We start from the raw sequence: 5,942 nt of genomic DNA, 5'->3' as shown, positions 1-5,942 counted from the left end.
TCAGTACTCTCAAATTTATAAAATCCTAAAAAGGCTTCAATTGGAGAAAAATCATTATGAACATATCTTTTTTAGCTTCGTTATATCCAGCTATTTTTGTACTTGATTCTTTATGTGGTACTGATTTTTCATGCTTTGGAAAAGATTTAAAACATGCCTTTGACCACTGACGAAAACCTTCGCTAATAAATGTTATATCTGATTGATTAGATGGTAAGGCATGACATTAAAAACAATATGCTGAATCTTTACTATGACTGTATTCTAGCCAAGAAAAATATATGAACCATTCTGATCGAAACTTTCTACCTCCACGTTTTGGAAAATCATAATTTTTAGGTTGATACGGACCAAAACCGTTTGATAATAAATAATATGCATTTTACTTACCTTTACAAGGATCACGATTTGTATCAATAATAGTTTTACTTAATGTTGACTTGTTGCGACTTTCTTCATGTAAAGTATCCAAAGATTCATCTAAAAAATCAAAAAAAAAAATCATAAAACAAATTACAAATATTTTAATTTTATTTCATGTTTTATTTACCTTCCATTGACATTGTGTTCTTTGAAATTGTATTAGAAGCAGTAGTACATTTATTTTCCTAAAAATGAAATAAGTTTATTAAAGTTATTATTTGTGATTTAATTATTCATGCAAGATCTGATAAATTGTTTAAAATGTTAAATAATTTAACTTTTAATTTAATTAAGTCAAAAATTAATGCATTTATTGACTGTAATTTTCCTTTCTTTAACACACCACATACTCATACTATAGTTAATATATTTTTATGTTTATTATATAAATATAGTGAATTAGTGTGTTTTAATAGTTAGTTATATAACTGATAAAATCAAAACCATGCAGATTAAGTTTAAAAAATTGATAAATTATAATTATTAATTATTAATTATTTTAAGTTTTAATTCTCACTGTTTTAGATGATTCGTAGCATGTGTCCATTTAAATGTTTTTGTGTGAAGTGATTTGCTGATCATCCAACTTCAGAATAGCTACAGTTTCATTGCTTTTGTCCTATAATTAAAATTATTTAATTATACAATAGGTACCATAGAAAATTATAGTAATTATATTTAAATTATATTTATACAGGTAGATGTTTTATTTTAAATAAACCTTAAATTAAAAGTTGTTATATTATGTTATACCATCTCATAATTTACTATAAATTATAATATTTATAATAATTGATGCCTAAATATTATTAAAAATAAAACTATTCCTAGTGGTAAGTAATTTAGCAAACGTGACTTATGTAAAATTATCATAACTTATCTTTTGTTCTTAAAGTATTACAATATTTATCAAGTACGTCTGAAATTTACTATATTTCTAAATAAACCGCTGCTTGTAGGTATCAGTGATAAGTTCAGAGAGATGAATGTAATATAAATAAGCCACACACATAAAAAATATTTAGCATAATGAATTACTTCAGTTTAAATAAAATAATTTAAAAAGTATGTTATGTAGTTACTTACCTTGGACAGCTTGATAACGAATTTGTCCATATTTATCAATAAAACACAATACCAATGTTAAATTAAAATATTTAGATATATTGACTAGGTATTCACAAACAACCATTAAAAATAAACACGAAAATGATTTAAGTAAAATGAAACCAAAATTCACTAAGAAATAATATGTATAATAAACGTTCACATGACACATATAAATGACAAATCAATATTATAAAATCTCAAGAAATATACAAAATATATTAAATACTGAAAGACGATAATAACATTGATAACAATAATACGACGACATGGAAGTTTTAATCTAAAAATAGATTCGTTTTTATTTATTTTATATTATAATGGATAACAATCACGATTAAAGATAAAATATTATTGGCGATTCCAAGCAAATGTAGAGAGCGCTTTCTCTTATCACAATTAATAATGAAATGTAAGTACTACTATTTATTTTTGTTTAGTGAGTTGTAGTTATAAGGGTTGTAGTGTAATATTATTAAAAAAAAAAAAAAATTATGTGTAATTTGGGGGTTACTTTTAACTAAATATTATGTCTATAATAGAAATTATTGATATTATGGATTATGTAGGTGATAGTAAACGCCCGTTTGTTGAGGGATCAGAGATTCTTAAATGTAATCATATAATAGAGTTTGGTGTAAAAGAACAAGCAAAACACAAACTTGTTATTATGGCTTTGTGTTTGCAAACTTCTAATATTAATGGTCATTCTTATGAAGTGTTAGTCACAAAAACTATTAATGAAGGTAATGTGAAGTTGCCAGGTTCCTGATCCTGTAAAGCAGGCACGGGGAAGTGTAAGCATGTTGTTGGCGTTATGCTGAAGTTACAGAAGTAAGTAAAATGTATTCTTTTTTTTTCAAAATAATTTAAATTTTTATATGCCTTATAACAAGTAAGTACCTTATAATATTTACAGAACTTCAATTGACAGTTTAGAGGAATTGAGTTGTACTGAATTGCGTCAACAGTGGGGAAAGGTTAAAAGTATTGGAGCCGAGGTGTATCGAATAATTCCAGTAAAACAATTCTGTCATGTCCAAAAGTATATTTATCCATACTCGGAAACTCTGCCAGATGTATTACCAAATAATATCGAGAAAATTGTATATGAAACTTTAATTGAAGGTAATATGTTGTTTCCGTCTTACAAACGTACAATATAGTAAATTTGTGTTTAGCTGAATTCATTTTGGTTACTACTTTAAATATTAAAGTAAATTCACCTATTAATCTCTAAATTATAAAATCTTAGTGATAGAACTCAATGTGTTATATTAAGTCCTAACATATCTGATAAGTTTAAGATTCATTCGGAATTCGGATGCACCTTAAGTGGGACATTTTTTATCCTTATTTCGTGTTGCATGAACAATCACTAAACGTTTAACAAATCAATAGTGAGCTTTTAACATGATTAAGTGGCCTATTAAATTAATACATTTTTCATGCAACTTGTCATTAATGTTTTATATTTTTTAATTAAGTAAATTCTCTTTTTAGTCTCAGTAAATGTTTGTATTTGCTGATGATTTAAAATTATATTCAATAATTCATAATTATTTTTGCTATATGCTTTATTTTAAATTTAATAACTTTGTTTACACTAATTCTTCATTTTATTTAAAACTTGGTACCTAGTTATTGATCCTCTATTAATGAGGAGAAAAATGTTTGATGTTTATTTTATCTATAATCTTATTTGTTCTATATTATTCTGAATTATTAGCAGTGATTATTATGGTGATTTTTTAAGCATGCTCACACCTATTTTTCTACTTATACTATGCATATAATCAAATTCTGATTTTTGGAAGTACCTATGTATACCTATTGTCTAAAGACCAACTTAAAGTTATCAGATATATTGGTACCTAATTTAACACAGTAAATGCTATCACTAAGATAAGATTCAAACCATATAATTGTATTGTTTATTGCTGTAACTTGTATTAGTATTGTACTTAAGTATTGTCTATTATTTAATTATTAACTGTATTCACCACTGTAATATTTGTCTTCGAAATGTTAAATAAATTATTTATGATTAAATAATTTACTCTAAGGATTGTTCTTACATTGTCTGGTTAAGACTAACCGGTAGAATTCTATCACATAAGAAATTCTGACGGTTAGTGTTAACCGACATTATCTGGACATTGTAAGAACAGCCCTTAGATAGATTTTAATTCATGATACTATATTTAAAAACCTTATCTTTTATTGTAGATTTTCCTGATTCTGCAATTTCTATACATATGAAAGGTCGTCATGAGCCTCATGTAATTGAAACCCATCGTTGTGATATTGATTTTGTGAAAAAGCTATTGTTTACTTGTCAGGAAATTATAAATGAAGCTAATAGTGTTGACAAATTCAAAGAAAGTTGCTCAAAATATGCAATTGAATTCTACAATTCAGTTGTGAAAGTCGGAAAAGATGAATCATTAAAAATAATAGTTGATACTTTATCACAAAATAATAATTTGTGGTTAAAAGTTCGTCAATTAAGGATAACGGGTACATCTGCTTATTCATTGTATACATTTTACAATGGAAAAAATTGTGTTATTGCTGAAGCTTGGCTTAATAAACTTGAAAGGATTGTATTCCCTACCTTTTCTGGAAATTTGGTGACTAAATTTGGAAAAAATTATGAGGAAATAGCTAAGAAAGCATTCGAAAGACTTACAGGAGTTCAAATCAAAACCTTTGGTTTCATTATTAATCATCACTGTCCATGGCTTGGGTTTAGCCCTGATGGTTTTTATTAATGTGGTGACAACATTGTTTTAATAGAAATTAAATGTCCAGTTGCGGGACAATCAAAATCATGATTAGACTTAAAAAAAACGTTAAAATACATTTAGTTGATGAAGTTACAGGAAAAATGAAGCTAAAAAAAAACCACCAGTACTACGCGCAAATTCAGTTAGGCTTGTTATTATGTAATTTTTATGTGGGTAACCTAATTATTTATGAACAAATAAATGATTCAGTTTTACAAATTGAAGTTGAGTTTGACCACGAGTATTGCACAAATATTTATCAAGCGTTAATTTGTGCTTATTTCAATCATTATCTGCCTTTTTTAGTTAGACATCAAAATCGGTTGATTAAAATGTGATGTAGGTACTGTTTTTTTTCTTTTTTTTTCTTAATACCAATTTTGAACTTTACCAAATAATTTGTGTTACCTTAAACAATATGTTAATTATAATTATATATATTTGTAATAAATTACATTTTAATACAGATAATTAAAAAAGTATAAATGTATACACATTGTAAAAATTTGAAATAAAATAAAATAAACTCATTAGTTTGATTGTATCATTATATATAAATAAATTTTGTTTTTAAAATCCAGCCATTCAAATTATTGGTTGGGAAATATTTACTATTCCACATATAATGTACACAATCTTGTCAATGTTAGACAAACATTTCCAGGGCATATTATTTTTCAAAACATGGAATATTTTTAATCTTTAATAGCCCATTCTATATGAACACTGGATCTAGTTATGTCTGTGTTCATAGTACCATCTTCAAAAGATAGTTGTTTATTTTTTTTCAAAAAAGGGGAACGAAATAATTTTACACCTGCCCTAGAACATTCTTGTTCTATATGAAAACCTTTATCAGCCATAACACCATCACCTATGTCACATTTTTCTAAAATCTTACTTTCTACGAATATATGTTTGTCAGATGCTTTGCCCCCATATACTTCATCAACAAAAGTTATTAGCCCATCTGGAGAAATGCCTACCATAAATTTAATAGTATGTTTACCTTTATAAAAAGAATAAGTTCTAATTCGACATGATAAACATTTTGGAACTTAGACAGGAGTTTCTGTTCCATCAACTACGACCCTAGTACTTGTGAAATTTATGAAACATTTAGGCATATTCTTAGAAATTCTTGATTTAGAAGGCCACGAAACTAAAGGTTTTAAAATTAAATATAACAAATCAATTGTTTCGTAAAAATAATTTGTACAAATACTTTTACAAACATCAAAGAAAACTGTCAAGCATTTGTAAGATGTATTCATTTTTAGCTTCATTAATACTAACACTATTCTATGAAGAATATCAAGAGAAAAATGTATCTTATAATTTAGACTTTTTACAATAAATTCACCAATATCGACAAGTTTTAACAACTTGTCCATGCTGGGTATCCCTGTTAGTGCAACTAAATCTTCATCATTTCTTATCAAATCCATAATACTTCTTCTAGAAATGAAATGTGAATCGGAATGAAATGTGTTAACTTGGACTTCCTTATCGACAGTTTTAATTTCAATTGATAATACTGTATTTTTTTCTTTGGTCAAGACATCAGTTTTTGTAGAAGATGAAGATAACTTTTCTACATCAGTAATAGGTGTACTATCTGGA

General features: G+C 26.3%; 1 pseudogene; it reads left to right on the top strand.

Moving 5' to 3' along the window:
* Positions 1-2,059: 2,059 nt before the first annotated feature.
* LOC149062306 (uncharacterized) lies at positions 2,060-4,657 on the top strand (annotated as a pseudogene).
* Positions 4,658-5,942: the final 1,285 nt, after the last annotated feature.

Source organism: Diuraphis noxia, unplaced genomic scaffold (assembly GCF_037042655.1).
Source record: "Diuraphis noxia isolate RWA-SAM2 unplaced genomic scaffold, SU_Dnox_SAM2 contig0001, whole genome shotgun sequence".
Taxonomy (NCBI): Eukaryota; Metazoa; Arthropoda; class Insecta; order Hemiptera; family Aphididae; genus Diuraphis; species Diuraphis noxia.
The sequence above is the reverse complement of the archived record's forward strand: the minus strand, read 5'-3'. Positions and strand labels throughout refer to the sequence as shown.